Source organism: Sylvia atricapilla, chromosome 27 (genome assembly GCF_009819655.1).
Source record: "Sylvia atricapilla isolate bSylAtr1 chromosome 27, bSylAtr1.pri, whole genome shotgun sequence".
In the NCBI taxonomy this organism is placed as follows: domain Eukaryota; kingdom Metazoa; phylum Chordata; class Aves; order Passeriformes; family Sylviidae; genus Sylvia; species Sylvia atricapilla.
In genome coordinates this window covers 4411151-4431814 of record NC_089166.1, presented here as the reverse complement: position 1 = coordinate 4431814, position 20664 = coordinate 4411151, and positions in this window count along the sequence as shown.

Sequence of the window (20664 nt, the reverse complement as noted above, 5' to 3'; positions counted from 1 at the left end):
TCAAGGCTCTCCTTACTTGGAATTTTAACCAATAAACCCACAGAGTGCTTGGGAAACATTCTCCCAGAAAAATGAGTCTGTGGAAAGCTCAGTTTTGCCATGATGGCTTCTCTAGAAAAACCTTGGTTTTAAAGTGTATCAGAAATACTTAGAGAATTCTGAGAGAGAAGGTCCCCCCTGAGCTTCCCCATCTCCCTAAGCTGCTACTCATCCCACTTGTGCTCCAAAATAATCCATACCGCTGCTTCAATTCCACAAATATTTTTAAGTAGCTGGCTTGGGGCAGTAGGGAAAGATGGACTTGAAGTACAATTGTTGAAACAGGTCATTTTTCCAAACTCTTTTGGAAATAAGATCTACAGTCTTGCTAAGATCTAAACTAAGATCTACAATCCTTAATAATCAAAGGCATACCAGCAGCATCCTCATGGAGCAGCACAGACAGAACCTCCCAGCACAGGGAATTCAATTGGGAGTTTGCTGTAAAGGAGATGGAATCATCCCTGAATTAAAGGTTCACATTTTCTCCTCTTGGATTACAGGTGGAGTTTGTCTCTGGGGGATAAACGAAATGAAAACCAAACAAAAGTGCTGCTTCCCAGAAATCCAGGCTGCTGGGAAGCAGGATGAGCTGGAGGAGGACCCTGGACCTGAGAGGGCTCAGGATGTGGCTTTTGAAGCCACCCCAGGGCACAGAAGATGCTGATTGCCATCACCTTGTTTTCCACACAGTTCTGCCCAGATCAGGTTTTGCCCAGCTCCTGCTCCTGCCTGTGCCCAATATTTTTATTTTTGCAGTGCTGAACTTCAAGGTCAGTGGAAGAGAAAGAAGTTGTTTCCTGTGCTGGGTTTGATGTGTCAGAGGATGAACCTTGCCCTGCTCAGCTTGGGGTGTGATGTTCTCATTAACCCTAATGGGAGCAAAGTCCTGGCACAATTAAATCCCACAGCCCCAAATCCAGAGCTGATGGAGCCCCCAGAACAACCAAGGGAGAGGCACTTGGGCTGTTCTGCAGCCTCTCAGTGAGAACTGGGAAAAAAGTGCATCACAATTAGTGCCTTTCACAGGAAAAGGTCATTTGTCTCTTTGGTGAGAAAGGAAAGGAAAAAAGTATTAAAAAATCGACAGAGTTCTCCAAACAAAGGGCAGCTTCTCCATTCCAAAGGGCTTTTTGTTCAGGCGTGTATGTTACATGAAGAGACAAAGCTTTTCAGAATGTTAACAGGGAAATGAAGCTCTTCAAAATCATTGGTATTAAATATTTCATTTATGCCTGGGTAATATTTGGATATTTGGGAGAGACACTTCTGTTTCCCCAATTAATCTGTGAATTCTTCACTTTTCCTTTCTGTTTTGAAGAAAGATTTGTATTTTCCTTTTAATCTTGACACACTTTTTTTCCATGAAATTAAAAAAACCCAAATTTAATTTTGAGTGGCATCTTCCTCATCTTTTATACGAATGCTGATTGGAAGAAATGTTTTAATCTCTGGTTTCATGGCACCACATTCAGTGCTGGGGTAAGTGGGGTGTTCCCAGAACCTGAGTACAGCACAAGCTCCTGCCAGGACCTTAAAATGATAAGGCATTAAAAATCCAGCAGTCAGGACTGGGGATCTAGCAAGAGTGAACTGGTGCTGCTGATTTTATATCTTCATTTTACAATTCATTTCTCAATTTCTTTGTGCATTCACCGAATCACTCTAATCACTGCTCAACTGGCTGTGGTGCATTGAGCCATCAATGTCCCTCTATCACCACAGACACAGGTGGTGACAGTGCCCAGCTCTAGGTGACAGGCTCCTCCTTGTCCCCATCCCTGACTGCCCTGTTGGGACCACCTTCAGTCATTCCCTCCAGGAATGTGGCAGCAGCTGCCAGCAAAATTAGAGTTGGTATTTCCCTCCCTCCTTAGTGAGGTTTCCCCATGTTCAAGGCCCATTCAGTGCAGACCACCTTGGATAATCCTGCTTTGTGCAAGGCCTCACTTTGTTAATTCCATGTTTAACTCAACCTTCAGGACTAAACTCCCTGAACACCCCACTCTGACCTTGGCACAGAGGGGTTGGAGGGGTGGAAACCTCTGTGAGGAGAGGCCCTGCTGCAGATGCCCAGAGAGGTTGTGGGATCCCAGTCCCTGGAAGTGCCCAAGGCCAGGCTGAATGGGGCTTGGAGCCACCTGGGACAGTGGAAGGTGTCCCTGCCCACATCAGGGTGGGCTTTGAGGGCCCCTTGAACCAAACTCATTTCTTTTTCTTTTAATGGTGACAGGAACTCACAGAGCCCAAAACAGGAAATTTCTCTGAGACTTGGAAAGTAAAACCACCCAGAAATGCAGGATTTGATCAACACTTGGCCCCTGCAGGGGCAGAGTTTGGTCAGTGATACCTTTTCTGTCTGAGACAGAGTCCAACCCTTCCTAAACCTGTTTGGGTGATGGAGGGGAGGAGGGGAGAGACACAAAAAGTCACAAAAAGTCACAAAGGCAGAAGGGCTGAGCCTGTATCGCTCCAGGAGAGCTAAACATCTCCTGATTAGATCATTTCCTTCAGGAGACCAAAATTCCAGCCTTAAAGCTGCCTTAAGCCTGAAATCCCGATAACCATATCTCCACAGCTGTGACAAGTTCTGGAATGTTCCTGGATAGCTGCTCTTAATCCTCTTTCATGCAGATGATGTGGAGCTCCAGGTTTAAACTGTTTGATTTGAGGAGCTGATGTTTAACAAGCTCTTTAATTCTATTGAATTCCGTCTGTGCAATCAAACATTGCTTTGGGGTACTGCAATGTGAAGGATTTCATTATTCTTGTAGAATATAGAGGCGTCATCCAAATTATTTCCAACTACAGAGCTGAAATATTTATTAACTTCTGCTTGTTCTGTGTTGCTGGGCTGGTATTCCATCCTGACTGGTCCTGGAGTCACTGGAACTGATTCAGCCTGAAATTTTTAGGATAAAGTTAATATGCTCTCAGCAACAAAGCAAATTATTTTGATCTGTGCACTTCCTTCCTGAGGAAGAAATTCAGGTTGGGAAACCCCCAAGATTTCCCCTATGTATATTTTTTATCATTTTACTGGAAACTCTGAGCTCTAAATTAATTTGTTTTCTCAGAGGGGGTCTGGATGGAGATGTTTGAGGAGTTTTTATGGGCAAAAAAAAGTGAATTTAACACAAATCCTCTTGAGAGTGCTTGGAGGGATGTGTGAAGGTCTTGCGGAAGGAAGATTGGAAGGACGGAAGGAAGGAAGGCCCAGGGGTTTTTGCCTAAAAGGAATTTTCTGCTGGAAGGAGGATGTTTAAAGGGAAATATTTTACCCAGCCTTAACCAGAAGTTCCCTCTCCTAAGCAGACATGGAGGATCCCCTTTGAACAGCGCACTCCAAGAGCCAGTCCTGTGATTTCCTTCTGAAGCTGTTCTGCAGATGCCATGCTCGTCATTCCCATCAGAATGACGGGAGAAGGAGAGGAGAGCCTTTGGCTGTTGATGAGAGGGGTTTAGGGGAAACTGAGGCACTCAGCTCCTCCAGTGGGACTCCCCCTATGTATGTGGGATCCTGCTGTTCCCTGAATGCTTTGGCTCACATTTGCCTGGAAAACAGGAACCGTTCCCACATTTCACTATGAAAATCACCAACTGCTTTGGGATGGCTTTGCCTCCCCCTTTAACAGTTGATTTTCCTACTCATGGCTTCAGCCTGGCCCCTCTCTCCTTCTCCAGAATGGGAAGAGAAAAACAAACATTTGTGTGTTTGGTGCCTGGCTGACACTCCTGGGGCCAGGTCCTGTCAGAGCCACAACGCAAATGAGCAGGATGGAAGGGTAATTACAGCCTTTGAGCCGTGCTGAGCCGGGAGTCTGAAGTGTAAATGTGCAGTTATATCAAAGTTGCTTTTCTGAGGCAGCACGACAGGGACAGGTGTCCAAATGCTCAGTGAGGACAGTTCTGCAGTCCTGGTGAGCAGTGACTTGGACATGGACCAGTGCAGGATCATGGAGTGCTTTGGTTGGGAAGGGACCTTAAAGCCCACCCAGTGCCACACCTTCCACTGTCCCAGGCTGCTCCAAACACCTTCTAACCTGGCCTTGGACACTCCCAGAGATCCAGGGGCAGCCACAGCTGCTCTGGGCACCCTGTGCCAGCCCTGCCCACCCTCCCAGGGAACAATTCCTGCCCAATATCCCAGCCAGCCCTGCCCTCTGGCAGTGGGTAGCCATTCCCTATGTCCTGGTCCCTCCATTCCTTGTCCCCTGTCCCTCTCCAGCTCTCCTGGAGCCCCTTTGCCCCTGGAAGAGCTCTGAGCTCTCCCTAGTGCTGCTCCTCTCCAGGTGAACACCCCCAGCTCTCCCAGCCTGGCTCCATGGGAAGGTTTGGATGTGACCCTGAAGCTTCGTGCTTTTCTTACAGAATGCAGAAATTCCTGGTTTGCTCTGAAAAGCTGCTGTTTTCCCAAAGCCAGGGATGAAATCCATCTCACCAGGCTAACAGTACAGAGGGTGAATGTTCAAACAGTCCCACGTCCCTCTGGATCTGCCCACAAAAACCCTCCCACATTCTCCCCTATGAGGAGCTCGGGCAGCCCTGGAGGGGCCAGCCAGCGCTGAGGGAATGCCGTGGCTGGAGCGTAAAGAGAGGGAGAAGTTGGTGAGGAAATGCAGTGTTTGGCTGAAAGGAGATTTATTTCCTCAGCTTAGCACTGAATTTGCATCTCTTCTGGGCGAGGTCCTGCTCCTGGCAGGAATCTGCACCTGCAGCTGGCTCCTGGCATGGGGGACACTGAACATCAAACCCTCTTCTCCAAATGCCGCTCCATTATTTAAAAGCCTTTTGCTTCAAGTAATTGTTTCAGTCAGATGCTTTTTAAAGCCTTTTTCTAAGAGGAGCAAGTCCTGAATTAGAAGCAATCCCCAGCTAATAACAGTGATTGCTGCAAGACCCGCAGTGAAGGAGCTGCTGAGGAGTTCACGGCTCCTGCCCATCCCCAGTCAGCCCGTTCCTCTGGGCACTTCCCCTGCTGCCGCCCCGGCTGATCCCAGCCGCAGCTCCATGCACCCATCCTTCCTGCTGCCAGCCTGGGGACATGGGGCTCTGTCCCTGTTGTCACCCTCTCCCTGGGCCCCGACGCCTCTCACAGCCACAGTCCCTTCCCATTCTTTTAATTAGTGTTCAGTGTAATTAATATCCAGAGGAACCACTGGGCAGGGAGCGATGCTTGTGAGGGGCACTCAAACACTCCAGGAATGTTCAGTGAGGAATTGGGGGTTGTCCCACTGTCATTATGGGCTGTTGCAGCTCCAGTGACACCAGGAACTGCCCTGGGGTTACACTGGGAGAGCTCCCCCAGGACCCCAGTTCATTTGGCCTGTGCAGAGTTCAGGAGGCTGGCTTGGAACTGAGCCCAGGATGATTTGGGAACGAATTATCCCTGTCCTGAGCTTCCCTGGATCTCAGTGCAGGGTCCACCTCGGGGCTGGGACAGCAGAGCTCGACCACCTTGAGCATAAACCCTGTCCCCAGCAAGGTCTGGGTGGAGCTATAGGGGTTTGCAGCCAAACACAGCGAGTTTGTCCTTTCTAAAATGGCTGAAGCGTCTCTGATCGACTGCAGGGGTGGCTTCGGCCCGGGGGGAGTGTTTGGAAATTTTGTGTTTGAAACATTTAATCCACGGTTCAATAAAAACAGAATGACAAAGTGTCACCAGAGACAGGGAGTGTATGTGGGGCTGTGAGTGTTTTCCTTCCCTCTCTCTCGTTAACTGCTGAGGCTGGAAATCCATCACCCATCCCAGGAGCAGCTGTAGGAGACACCTGATAAGGTAGAACAGCAAAGCCATTAACCTGAAGTCACAGATTGCTGTTGTCCTCCTGCTGAAGCTGCTCGGAGCAGGTGACAGGAGGCACAGACGCCTCCCGGCTGCAGCCTCTGATCCCACAGAAGGGAAATGTCACTGCCACAGCTCCAGGAGGCTGTTTCAGGAGCACCAGAAGGTTGTTCCAGGAGCACCAGGGGTAGAGAACATCTCTGGCACCCTGCAAGCTGTGTGAGGCTCCATCAGGGTGATCCCTTGGCTGCTCCCAGCCCTGAGGGGCTGAGCCAGGCTGGCAGTGCCACACCAGGGCAGGAGCCTGAGCCCCTCCAAATTCCTTTTGGCCCTGTGCTGAATGTGCAGATTCCCAGTCTGGTAGCTGCTCCTGCACAGAGCTGGAATGGGAGAGCTGGGAAGTGTCGCCCTGACTGTCACTGAGCAGCTCCATCCTGAGAGGAGCCTTGAGGGCAGGGGAGGAGGATGGAGGTTCCACCCCGCACTGTGCAGCAGTTCTGTCCCTGTGTCCTGGGTGCCACCTGCCCAGGGCAGGATGTGCCCTGCAGGGACAGCACATTCCTGGGGGCTCCAGGGTTCCCTCCTGTCCCATTCCTCTGCCAGCCCAGTGAGCCTCACCTCCTGCTGGAAAGGAGATTTCAGAAGGTAAAATTGAGCAGCTGAGGAGGAAGTGCTCCTTGCCATCCCTCAGGAGCACAAAGCCCTCTGTCCCCACAGAAATTGTGCAGATTTTTCCTCTCCCTTCTCTTTTCCATCTGGCATTTTCAAACCAAGGGCATGAGCCACCCTTCCCCTGGCCCTGCAAGGGCAGATGATCACCTGGCTCTTCAAGAGCCGTCTCCTTGCATCAGCTGAAACTCTGCCCTGTGGGCAGCACACAGATCCATCCCTGTGTCTGTCTGCACAGAGAATAACAAACATTCCTCTTCCATCAGTGTCAGTGTGACTGCACAGGGTATCCAGGAACCTCACTGCCAATTTAAAGCCCCTCACAGGATTTCTGAGCACTGGATTTTACCCTGTAGGATATTGCCATAGCTACTAATTATTAATAACAACCTGTAGTGAAGGCTGACAGTTGTCTCTGGAGGGAGGCAACGTTCTGTCGCTTTGGGATCCATCCATGCTCTTATTTAGCAACACAACTGAGGTCTCTTGATCAGCCCCTTTCAGCCTGGAGTAAAGCAGAGATATCAGAGAATCCCAGGACACTTTGGGATTAGAGCCCATCCAGTCCCATCCCCCTGCCCTGGGCAGGGACACCTTCCACTGTCCCAGGCTGCTCCAAGCCCCAGTGTCCAACCTGGCCTTGGACACTTCCAGGGATCCAGGGGCAGCCACAGCTGCTCTGGGTGCCCTGTGCTAGATTCTTCTCACTCACAGAGAAGGATTTTTTTCCCAATATCCCGTCTAAACCTACTCCCTTTCAGGAGGCTTCAGGAGTTTCACCACTTCTTTGTTCCTCTTCCCCACTGGCTTTCCATGGCAGGGGTTGAGGCCTTCAGTGTCAGAGGCCTTTTCCTGTCACACTGTGACATGTCCAGTTTGCTCTGTCACTCACCTGGGCACAACAAATCCTTAAAACATAAATCTGTCCATGAAGTCCCTGGTGATGCTTGATTGTGGAGGGCTGAGAGGGATCCTGTTCCTCACTGACCAATGGAGGGAATCTCTTCTTTGGACTCCAGAGGAACAGGATGAGAGCAGGAGATGGTTTTGGGGGTGTAAGGATCCAACATGATTTGGAGCTGAATTACAGCAAACAGTTCCCAGGCCTGGAAGGAAACACCTCTGCGGAGGGTGATCAAGGTGCTGCTGATCAAAGGTGCTGGGTTTAATTCCACTCCTGACTCGCTGTCCTCTCCCTTTCCCCCCCAAACCCCATGCAGGCCTGCCTGGTTGCAGGAGCTGAGCCTGTGCTGTCACAGTGAGCCTGTGATGTGATGCTGGGGAACGGGAGGTGACAGGGCAGGAACAGCCTGATGGGCTGGAGGCTGAAACAGAGGTGGAGGGAGTTATTTTGGGATGGAATGCCAGGAATTTATGGGGGATGTAAAGCACAGCTGACAGATAAAAGGGCCAAGCTGCTGCTCCCAGCCTTGGCAGAGGAACCTGGTGACCTTCGAAGCTGCTTTGGCTCGTGCCCAGAGCTGAGCCACACGGCACTGACGGGGTTCATGTCCCTGGGGACAAATGCTGGTGTTGGGACACGGCGCTGGAGCAATGGGTCCCAGCTGAGGGGGCTGTGGCCTGGGACAGCCCAGGAGCAGCTCTGGGCTGAATGCTCGGAGCCACAGCTGCTGAGAGATGTCTCAAGAAATCATTGCAGCTCCTCTGCATGAGGAGAGGCAGGGCTGGGGCAGGGGTAACAGCCCATCCCAGACAGACCCCTGAGACACTTGGGCTCCTGCCTGCAGCCACCACAGTGGGTCTGGGCAGGGCCCATGACCTGCAGAGAGGAGACCTTGGACAATCAGGGATCTGTGCTGGGGGAGGTGACTCCCACCCTTTGTGTCCCTGAACGTCACTCCAAAAGGGGTGAATAAACTCTGCTGGTCTAATTTATGGTGAGAAACCTTTAAAACCTGCACCGTTTTGGTGGAGCTGGTGAGAGAAGGGTCATGGTCAGGCACAGGAAGGACATGGTGATCCTGGGGATGGTCGTGGTGGAGTAATTGATAAATAAAATACAAATATTCCCAGTGCAGTATCCCAATAACAACTGCATCACCTGTTCCAATGGATTATTGGATCACCCTGTCCATCCTGTCAGTGAGACCCTTTTGCTGACTCAGCTTCCCTGAGGAGAACTTGGTCCACTCAGTTTTAGACCTGGTCTCAGTCTAGGTCTAAAGGACCGTAAATGAGCAGCTTTGGGCAGGTCTGTGGCCTTTGGCCTTGCAGGATCTCCAATTCCAAAGCAACAAAGCACCTGTGGAGCAGCTTTAGGATTTTATCTCAGTATTAGAGCAGAGCTTGGCACTTCCCACTCACCCGTCCAACAGTGAGTCACCTCTGTGCCCACTCACCTCCCACAAATGGCATTCCACAGGTCGGGAAGTGCAAGTGTTCATGGGGAGGCTGGGAGTGACCAGGCTGCTCCTCAGGTGATATCCCAAACTTCCCTCTGCTCTGTAAATGCCCGGCACTGCCCAGGTGTGTTTTGTGCATCCCAAATCCCAGCGGGTTCCCAGACTTGGAGAAAGCAGGGTGTGCCCAGAGGGTGGCTCAGCAGTTCTGCAGGACTGGGAATCCTGCTGGCAGGAGGAACCTGAGAGCAGCAGGAACTGCCAGAGAGTTGAAGATTTGAAGATGAACCTTTAGGGTGATGCACAGTGATGGGCAGAAAAAGAGGAGGAGTTTCACCAGAGGCTTCTGTGCATCCCCAAATCCCAGAGGATTCCCATGACAGGAAGCAAGCAGGATATGCCCAGAATGCTGCAATGGGCAAGAAAATGGAAACTTGGATTTTACTGGTAACTCTGGCTGTGACCTCTGGTGACCAGGGGTCAGGGAAGACTCTGCTCATGGACAGTGGGAGGGAAGTTCTTTTGCTTTGCAATGAGCAGGAGTAAAGTCCTGGAACAGAGACTTTGGGAAGGATCCTGCTATCATTCCCAAATAACAAATCCCATTTCCAATTCCTTAGGGATGCAAGACCTGCAGAACTGGTACTGCATTGTCAGAACAGACTCCCAGCCAAACCAGGGAAGTGTCACCAGCCCCAGCCCCTCGCTTTCCCTCTGAAGGTGACAAGAACCTTTAAGCAGAGGAGTTTCTTCCTCACACCTGATTTCCAGTTTCATTCCCATGCAGGGAAGAACCAGTGGGAAGTGACTTTGCAGTTGGAGCAGCTCCTGCACAGGGGTGGGGAAGGTCCCTGCACTGGTAGAACAAGCCAGTAACCTCAGGCCAGAGTGTGGGGCTGGAACAAAGGGAGAATACTCCCTAGAGAGCACAAGTACTTAAAATATTTATTAGAGTACTTACAAATACCATTTTATCCCAGGTTTTCTTTTTTCTTGCTTTAGACTTTCTTTGTTTACATTATCCTTGAAAATTAAATGAGTAGGAAAAAACCTCACTTTTTTCCCCACCCAAATTCTCTTTTTTTCTTGCTTTAGGTTTTCTTTTGTTGTTGTTGGTTTGGGTTTTTTTTTTTTTTGTTTTTGTTTTTTGGGGTGTTTTTTTTTTTTTTTTTTGGAAGCTCCACATATATAAGAAGTGGATTTCACTGGTTTCATTTTGCAATGAGAGCAAAGCAGCAAAGCAATTCCACTTGATTTAAAGGAAGCAGCAGTTGGGGTAATGATCACAGAAAGAGGCTGGAATTACTCAATGAATAAAGTGGAACATCTCATCCTGCTTCCCCTTCCATTAGATTAGGGGCACTTTGGGGATTACTTTCCAGGGATAACATGAGTTACAGGAGCCTGGCGTGGAGGATCCTCTTCGTGCCTCTGGCAGAGGTGCCCTACCACAAATCCTGAGTCTGTGGGGAGACTCTCCAGGACTTCATTCCAGCAAAATCATTCTGCTCACAGGCAAAATACTCTGCAAGAAAATTAACCCCACTCCCCTCTGCAGTTTGCACAAGCAAACAAAGTTGTGTCTAATTCCTTGTTTGCAGTTCCAGGGGACAGGTGGAAGGGGTTTTGGGAGAGATGAGTGTCCTGAGCTGTGTAGGGAGCCAGGAATTCTGGATTAGGAACAAGAACACTGGGAGCCTGTCTCTGCTCCCACGCCTGATGGAAACAATTCCTGTGGGGTGGGGAAGGGGTGCCTGAGGAATGTTCTGTCACACCTGGGTTCAATGGGTTCTTTTGGGTTTTGCTTTTTGGGGTCTCAGTTTTCCTCAGTTCCAAATTCTGGCCAGGGATAAGAAGTAGTCCCTACCCACGGGGGATCCTGCTCCAGCTGTGCTGCTCCAGGACAGAAATTCCAGTGGGATTTGGCATAGGCTGACTGGGGTTTGTGTTCCCAAGTAATTTGCTCAGATTTAATTTCCTACACAGCTCTATCTCTCTCCTGGGAAGTTTTGGCCCTATTTCTGTGACCTCTGAAATGAATTCCTGGAACAATTTGGACATTTTTGTTCAGATGCAGCAACACTGACATTGTTCCAGCCCTTCCAGTGGTCCAAAAACAGCTCTGAAGAGCTCAGCCAAGGCATTTTCCAGCTCCTGCCAAATGTGCTCCTCACAAATCTGTTCCTCCCTCACTCCAGCACCTGGGATGCTGCTGGGCATGGAAGGAAATAATTTAGCTCCTATGTCTCACTGCAGGTAAATTCACCAGGAACACAGGGATAATTCCCGTATTGTTTGTGAGGGACAAGGGGTCCAATTTAGTGGCTGCTAAAATTCCTGCTCGTTCTGTCTCTATGGATACAAGGATTGGGATCACCTGGGAACACTGGGCACTAGGCCAGGCTCCCACATGCTTGGGGACAGCTTCTTTGTGCTTCTGTAGTCCTACAAAATCAGCAGCACTTAGAGCTATGCTGAAGAAAGTTTTGTCCCCTCAAAACCCCCGAAAGTTTGCTTTTATCAACAATTTACCCTAAAGTCTTTATTTGGAGCAGACACAATTGTATGGAAAGCTCTAGGAGGAGTGCTGGCCAACACTCAGGCCCTGTGAGGAAGGTGAGACATTAATCAAGATTTAATCCTTCTGCCTCCCCCAATCCTGCCCAGCAGAGCTGTGACCCCAGCTTGGGGAGGGCTGGTTCCTAAACCCCAGAGCCCTGGGAATGGTGTGGGAAGTGTGGAAGGGTTTGGCAGCACCCTGTGGGATTTCTCCCCACCAAAGGTGGCTCATGAGGAGGCCCAGCATCCTCAGGTGAGGTTGAGGCCCAGCATGACCTGGAAAATTGCAATTTATCTCCTAGAGAGGTTTGATCCAGGGTTTGTCTGCCCAGGGGAATAGCAGTGTTTCAGGTTTGCTGAGCCTGGTTGCTTAAAATATTTTTGTGCTCTGGGGCTGTTTGGTGCAGTCTAGGGCTCCAGAGGGAGCCAAAGCTGCCAGGTGGGAGAGCTCAGGGGTGTGTTCTCAGGGGTGTGTTCTCAGGTGTGTGAGCTCAGGTGTGTGTGCTCAGGGGTGTGAGCTCAGGTGTGTGAGCTCAGGGGTGTGTTCTCAGGTGTGTGAGCTCAGGTGTGTGAGCTCAGGTGTGTGAGCTCAGGGGTGTGTTCTCAGGGGTGTGTTCTCAGGTGTGTGTGCTCAGGTGTGTGAGCTCAGGGGTGTGTTCTCAGGGGTGTGTTCTCAGGTGTGAGAGCTCAGGTGTGTGAGCTCAGGTGTATGAGCTCAGGTGTGTGTGCTCAGGTGGGTGAGCTCAGGTGTGTTCCCAACCAGGCAGGAGCAGCAGCTCTGTAATTATCCCTACCCTACCTGTGCCCACATCATCCCTTCCCTGTTTCCATGGGGAGGAGAGGAAACTCCCAGCACTCCCCCTGGCCCACCGGAGAATGCTGCTCGTTCTCTCTGAGAGAAACCCCTGGAACTTGTTTCCTTCATTTTGCCCAGTCCTTCCAGTGCCTCCTCATGCCTGTTCTCACACACAGTTGAGAACACGAGAGAGGGCTCAGGATTTGGTTCCAAAGGGAGAACCAGGAGTGAGGTCCTGGTGCTGGTTGAGATGAAGGTGCTCTCCCAGCCTGGTCTCAGTGGTGCCAGTCCCCCAAGCCCTTCTGGGGACACTATGTTTGATCTTCACCCTCAGGCAGCCGAGAACAAAGCTCAAAACATTTGGTTTGAGGCCTTCAGGTGCAGGGGTTTGGCCTTGAGTTGATTCATAAGCAATTAACTCCGGATCATTAATAACAGATTTGTGAACGTTGGTTGGAGCACAACCCTTCCCCAAATCCCATTCCAGGCCAGGCACATCCCAGTCTTTGTAGGGCAGAGTGGTCCCATTTGTATCCTGCTCTTAATGTGCAGGGAGTGCCCAAGCTTGGGAGTGAATTGGCAATTAATTAACTGCAGGTTAGGAAAAGACCAAGCGTTAAAAGGACCCTTTGCTGGGCAGTGTGGCTTCCCGTGAGAGAGTCCTGAGGGCTCTTTGGGAGCTCACTGTGGGTGGTTCACACTCTGGGCTGTGGAATTCCAGTGATCCTGGTGAATCCAAACAAAAAAAAAAGAGCCCTGGAGCTGATGAGGCCACTTTCTCATAGTGACAAATCCAGTGAGTGAACTGGCAGAAACTGTAATTTTTAATTTTTTTCCTACCCTTGAGTAAATTAACCCTGGGATGACAAGCAGGAGAGCCCAGGGGTTCTGCTGAGGTGAGACCCCACCTGCAGAGCTGCTTCAGCCCTGGGACCCAGCACAAGAGGGATCTGGGGCTGCTGGAGAGAGCCCAGAGGAGGCTCCAGGATGATCCCAGGGATGGAGCAGCTTCTTTCTGAAGAGGAGAAGTATTGGGGTGACTTCAGTGTGGCGTTCCAGGACCTGAGGGAGCCAACAGCAAACATGGAGAGAGATAATTTACAAGGATGTGGAGTGACAGGACACAGGGAATGGCTTCCCAGTGCCAGAGGGCAGGGCTGGATGGGATATTGGGCAGGAATTGTTCCCTGTGAGGGTGGGCAGGGCTGGCACAGGGTGCCCAGAGCAGCTGTGGCTGACCCTGGATCCCTGGCAGTGCCCAAGGCCAGGCTGGGTTATGTGAGATTGCTGATTTGAAACAAATGACACGAACTTACCTAGGATCATAAGACAAACAGCCTGTTTTATTGTGCAGAACTTCCTTTTGTAGGGGGTTTGAATTTCCCGTGTTTAGACAGCTGATCACTCTGGGTCTAACACTGCTCATCTCCTTGACCAGTGATATGCTAGTGATTAGGACTGAATGGGGTTGGCAAAGGACCCTGCTTGGGTGTGAATCCAACCTATCCCCACTTTATCTGGGGACTTGTTTTTACTTCTAGGCTGGTCCGGTTTGGGAGGCTGATATGGCATATTTATCTCGCAGCCGCATGCCAGCTACAACCGTGACAAGGTTGGACAGGGACAGTGTGGAGCAACCCTGGGACAGTGCAAGGTGTCCCTGCCCATGGCAGGGGGTGGCACTGGATGGGCTTTTAGGTCCCTTTCAACCCAAGCCATTTTGGAATTCTGTGATCCTATGAGACTGAGAGGAGGCAGGAGCTGATCTCAGCTCTCAGTAGGGGAATCCTGAGCAGGTACCAGCCATGGGGATGCTGGGGCTGATCTGCTCACCTCTGTCAGAAATGAAGGTTTAAGAAGATCCTGTAGGAAAAGATCCTCTCCTGATTGTCGGAGTTGCTGAGCTCCAATCCCTTGGATCAGGGCTGGCCTGAAGTCTCCTCACAGCAGAACTTCCTCAGCTAAGAGGGGTTCCTGTGACTGTCACTGCCAGCAGTCAGGGCACAGCTCTGCCTCCCGTGGCCCTGCAGGCCAGGACAGCCTTGAAGGAGAACAGACCCCAGGCTGAGCCTTCCTTCCTTCCTGCCTTCCTGTCTTCCTTTCCTCCTGCCTTCCTTTCTTCCTGCCTTCCTTTGTAGCCCTGGTTCATGCCCGAGATGTTTTGGTTTTCTGAAATTCCTTTCCCAGGGAATTTTCTGTAAATAAGATACAGGTTTACATTCTTTCCCTAGGAGGGACTCTTTCTTGATGTCCCTCTGGTCTGACCAATGTGGTTGAAGAGGTTTGTCTTTGCTTCACCAATCGAATTGGTCTGTGTAGAACAGTATAAAAAGGGAGACACATCCCAACAATAAAGGAGTCGTTTTTTCAGTCTTCTGAAGTCAGAGTCTTTGTGTTGTTGTGTGTATAGCGTCATTCCTTCCTTCCTTTCTTCCTTCCTGCCTCCCTGCCAGCCTCAGCCCAGCGTGAGGCCCAGAGAGCCAGGTGTGGGAGCAAGCGGGGCACAGGAGCTGCAGAGAGGTGTCACAGGGCAGGCTCAGAGCTGTCCTGGCTGTCCCCAGGGATGTCCCCGGAGTGTGACCTCCCTGCTGAGGACCTCCTGCCACCTCCAGGAGTCAATGGCTAAATTCAACACTGGGGTTTTGTGCACAAAACTCTTCCTGTGTTTCTAAACTCCCATTTCCAAGTCCTTACCTGGATCAATGGACAAGGGTTTCTCTTTAACCTGAACTTCTATCAGCTCTATCATTTGTTTTCTGTTGTCTTCCCTCTGTTTCTGCTGAATGAATGGAAATACGGAAATGGTGGGTGTGAAAAATGATGCTCACTTTTAAAATTTCAAAGGTTTATTAAACCTTAACAAAATACAGCAAAAGACTGAATAATGAGAAAGAGCAGCGCTGGGAGCATGAAACCAAACCACCATGTGCTCGCCCACAAAATGGCTGCTCCGCCTTTTACACCCCTGGTGTTGCATCAGGCAAGCCTGGCCCGTCCCAAAGCCTGACAGTCAACTCTTCTTTGCCGTTCAGTGGTGGAGGCTTCTTTCATGCAGCTTGCCTGGAGGTCAGGTGTTGCTGTGCTGCGCCTCCTAGTAACAAACCTGCCCTCCTCCAAATGCCTCGTTCAAGGAAGGGCCCAGGTACACTCTCCCTCCACATGTCCCAAGTACCAAGGCTGTCCCCTAGCAACCACACAGGGGAAAGGAGTCTGTGGAGAGGACGTCCAAACAACAAATCACAATAACAGAATGATACATCAGTAAAACCTTCCTTAATGTACACATAATATTCATCCCTTAATTGTGACAGCAAACCATCGCATGACTCATCTATAACAGTGGGAGAATCAGCTTTGGATATCAAACTATTCCTTCCCCTCCAGAGCAGTAAGGAAAGGTGATAGAATCCAGAATTTTTGAAGGGATGAGTTTATTGACCTATTTGGCCTGAATTCAGCCCTCATTTGAATGAGGAGAGGGCTGGAGCTGTGCCAGGGAGGATCAGGCTGGACTGTAGGAAAAGATTCTTCCCCCAGAGGGTGCTGGGCACTGCCCAGGCTCCCCAGAGAATGGTCCCCAGACCAAGGCTGCCAGAGCTTCAGGAGGGTCTGGGCAGCACTGCCAGGGATGCCCAGCATGGGGTTGTTCAGGTGTCTGTGCAGGGCCAGGAGCTGGGATGATCCAGGTGGATCCCTCCCAGCTCAAGATATTTCATGGCTTTATGAATTCAGACCAAGAGATAAAGACCCACAGCCCTTCCAGCATCTGCCATTTCTCTTAAACCTCTCCAGAATGACTCCAGCAGTTTCCAGCTGGGTGAGAAGATCAACTCCATAAATACATTCATATGCAGCCCCCAGTGGGGCAGAAAAATTCTCACCTTACAAGCCAGACTTGGCACAAAAACCCCTCAATGGCCTGGAAGATGAGGAGAAGGCTGTGGAACAGTGACTCAGCCACAGCAGCAGGGATTAAGGAATAACTCTAATTTTCAAATTAATTTCAGATTCATAAAATGGTGTTAATGGTCCTGAGGGTGCAGTGGGCTGGAATGTCCTTCCCAGTCCTACATAAATCATCTTGTGTGCTCTCCTGCGACAGAGGGGCCCTGGAACAGGTGCTTTAGTTATGATCTTTTATTGTACTGAAATTATGGCAGAGTCTAGTGAAGTCCAGGCTCTGGGCCAAGGTGGAGTCACAGAGGGCTGGATACCTCCCACCCAACTCAAGGCTCCTTCCAGCTCCTGAGGGAAAAGCCTGGGAAAAGCAGGAAGCAACAAATCTCTGGAGCACCCAGGGATGGAGGGTGGCTCCCTGCGTACAGGCTGAAATCCCTCTGGAAGCACCACCCTCCCTGCTGCCTCTAGATGTGAAATCTAAACAGGTCTTCTAATGAAGCACTCTGGTTAAGGGTCTGGAGCTCTGCAGGATGCACTGAGATCAAAATCCCCTTCATCATCAGCTGGAGCATCCACGTGGTGGTTCCTTTGTGCCTTTCCCCAGCTCTCACGGCCACAGGTTCCCTTCAAAGCACCTTTAATTCACTCCACTCTCGTTCTGTGGCTTGGTTTAAAGCTCTTCCCACATGCCCTGTTCCAGCCTCAGAAGTTTTCCAGAAGGTTCATGGGCTCAATCTGTTGCTGCAGCCTCATTTGCATATGTTTTGCATTTTGCCTGGGGTATTTTAAGCCACCCGCTCATTAGCAGGACTAATTTGGGGGTTGGCTGTGTCAGGTTTTAATGAAGAGATGCCACCCTGGGCCTGGCAGGTTGGAGAATTGCTGCCCAGGGAACGGACACCCTGTAGGTACCATGGACATGGGGGATTGGGGTGGATGGAGAGCATTTCGAGGGTCAGCACAAGGTTTGGGAAGCTGTTCAGGGGGTTCACAGGTTTCCAGGGAACTCAGAGATGTTTTGGAGTTCCTTTTCACACTCCAGGCAGGGTTCCCTGGGCTCAATCACTGTGCATTTGTCCAGTCTCTATTTATGGCTCTGATGGAGCCTCAGCACCACCCTGGACCCTCCAGAGCTCCCTGGGGATCTCATTTGGGGTTTTTAACATTTCCCCTGTTCTTGCCAGATGTGACTCCCTGTCTTGGTCATGGAGCACACTCTGTCCCTGTCCCTCTGCAGCAGCTCCCTGTGCATTTGCAGATTCTTCTCTCTGTCCTTCTCTCTTCACTCTGGCAGTGGGAAGCCTTTTCCCTATATCCTGTCACTGCATGCCTTGTCCCAAGTCCCTCTCCATGTTTCTTGGAGCCCCTTCAGGCACTGGAAGGCCACAAATAAATCACAAAACTTCTCTTGTCCAAGCCCTGCCTTGATTTTCTCGGCACCATTTTTCAGAGCTGCCTTGTGCCATCTGGGAAAGCAGTGCAGGAATTAGTTCTGGGAAATGTTCTCATCCAGGGGTTTGGAGAACAAAGCTGTATTGTCCATGAGGGACATGATCCCAGGGTAAAGTGACAGAGAAAAACTGAGGGTTGGGGAGTTTTCCTCCGTTCACTGATGGCCCAGTTTCCTGTGAGTGTGGAATGCTCTGAAGACAATGGGGTCACATCAGCAGAGAAATCCAAATGGAACTGGGAGACGGGGTTCCATCAGCAATTCCCAAATTGTTGGGGCCATCCTTTTAAAAAGAAAGAATGCTTAAATTCCCTTAGGATGAAGTTGAAATGCTGCTGCTGCTTCTTTCCTTCTTCCTTGTGCTTTGCTCCAAATGAGTTCATGTCCCATAAAATAAAGGAGCTCATGGAATCCCAGTAGCTGCTGAGAGCTGAGCAAGACAGTCCTGCCAAAGACCCTGGCAGTAATTACCTTGTTACTGCTCCAGAGCAGGAGAAGAATCTTGATATATTGTGAGAAACAGCTTAAACCACTGGGCCTCCAATCCCTTCAAGGCAGCATCAGTTCGAATTTTTGATTTGAACACACCCAAATTCTCAAAAGTTAAAAAAGACAATAAAAGAAGCAGGTTTGTGGCATGGGAAGTATCACAGGGCTCTGCTGGAATCTTTGCTCCCAGAGTTTCCCCTTCCCTGCCAAGTCTGGTTCATAAACCCTTGGATCTAAATCAGCTGAACAGAACAAATTATTTCAAAATGGCAATATTGGCCATTACTCACTGTCCCACCATGCCCAGCCACAGCTGCTGCCAGGGAGCTGTCCTAGGGACATGGGAGCTGAGGGTCACTTCAGTTGCACCTCAGACAATCAGGTGGCACCAGAGGGACAGGATCTTTTCCCACAGGATCTGCACAAACCTTCATTTCTGACAGAGGTGAGGCAGCAGGAAACATCTGGAATGGACATAAAATAATTGTGTTCATAAAAAGGGACCAGATGAGCTCAGGATGTCCTGAGGCCTCACAGTCCAATGGAACAGCTCTGTGGGGACACGGCTGTGGAAAACCATGGTGATCCCAACAAAAGCAGGGTGGAAAACCAGGGTGATCCTAAGTCCCAGCAACCTCACAGGGATCAGCTTTCACTCCTTCAGACACCCCCAACATGCAAAATTTCTCATGAAACGTTTGCTTGGAATGTTTCCTAAATTCAGGATGATTCTGAATTTTCCTTACAATGTCTGAAGCATTCTTTATTAATTAGTCAGGCACCCCCCTCACCCCAAGGCCAGCATTTCCACAGGGGGCCTCTGTTCCAGAGTGCTGATGGACTTCATCTTGATGTGACCCCGGGTGCTGCAGCTGAGGGGACCCTGAGCAGCTCTGGCCCCTGCTCACCTCTGGAGCCAGGCAGGGATCCAGGTGAGCCCTCCAAATAAGGCCACACCTGAAGGGTTCCTGCTTCAGCCAGGCCAAGGCAGGCAGAGAGCAAAGGCTCCGTGGGAATGGAGAGCCCCAAATCCATTGAATGTTTTGTTTGAGCAGTGCTGAACATAAGAGCAGAGGCTCTGTGGAAAAGCAGAACCCCAGTCCAGGGAATATTTTGTTTGAGCACTGCTGAACATGAGAAGGAAGAACAAAGGAAGGAGCTGTGACAAGGCTCCCCAGAAGCAGGAGTTAAATATAGCCCCTGGATTTTCTCATTATCAGAATTGGGAGCTCAGCTAAAGACAATCAAATCTAATGCTCTGATGCAAGAGCTGCTGCAGGCAGCTGGAATGGGCCTCTCCCTCTTCGGTGGCCCTGCAATCCATCAGAAGTGTTGGAACACCATTAGTAAAACCATTAGTAACCAGTAACTATTCCTGATAATTAAATTCTGGACACTTGGCTTCAGTTCCTGGGCCATGACTGATCCTATCTGGCCACAGGCAGCCCTTTTTCCATCTGCATTCCTGAATTTCTCCCTCTTAGGAAAGGAGGCAGAGGAACTTGTGGAAGCAGCATCAGGAGCTGAGGGTTGGCAGGCCCAGTGCTCATTAGTGAGGGATTATGAGGATTTGCTTCCTGGGGAGTCAGTCCAGCACTGCAGCCCTGGGAGTCCAAAGTCATGGAAGAAGGAATTCACCTGGAGGAGCCTCTTCTCCACAGCTCTGCCACAGCCTCTGTGCCTGAACCCAAATCCATCGAACCAAAGTGGCTGTAAATTGAGAAAGGGGAGAGAAGCCCCGAGGGAACCAGTTGCAGGGGTTTTGTGCAGGGCTAATCCTGCTCTCCTCCCTCAGGTGAGGAGACACTGAGGTTTGCCCTCAGGTGAGGAGACACTGAGGTTTGCCCCTCACCACGGCCTGTGAGCCCTCAGGGACCCGTCCGCTCCTCGCCGTCACAAAGGCGCCGGCTGGGACGGCTCCATCAGGCCAGAGCCCGGCTGGGGACAGCGACTGCCTCCTCATTAGGGCTGAAACTGCAAATTCCTTCCCGCAGCGTGCCCCGGGAGATGTCCGGTGCCATTACTGCATTTCCAAAGGGAATTAATGCAATCGGCAGAGGCTGGAACGCTCAAGGCAAGGGCATGGGGAGGGGAGAGCCTCCCTCCTGGAAGGTGACTGCAATAAAGGGATGTCGATGTTTATCTGATCCTCTGGAGCACTGGAGAGAGAAGTCCTGGATCCAGGAGCTGGAGCAGAGCATCCCCACGCCGGGCTCTGTTTAGGGGCACAGCAGAGCCTGCAGGAATGGTTATCCCTGCCCAGCAAATTCCTCTGGATGGCTGCCTGCTCCTGCTCCCCTTGGCACTGCTCGGATGGGCCCCAGCGGAGTCCCTGCCCTCGGAGCTGTGCTGGGATTGGGATGTTGCCTGCAGGGTGTCACTAAAGGCAGCAGGGATCCAGGACTCCCTGGAGTCACTGAGAATCCTTCACGAGGGATCTGAGCACCAGAAGTGCCCAGAAATCCTTTAATCCCTGTACTTTAATGGGAAGTTGGCTTTGGGGCCGCAGTTGCCCTCCTGCAGGCAGGAATGAGCAGGGACAGGCAGGAATGAGCAAGGACAGGCAGGAATGAGCAGGGACAGGCAGGAATGAGCAGGGACAGGCAGGAATGAGCAG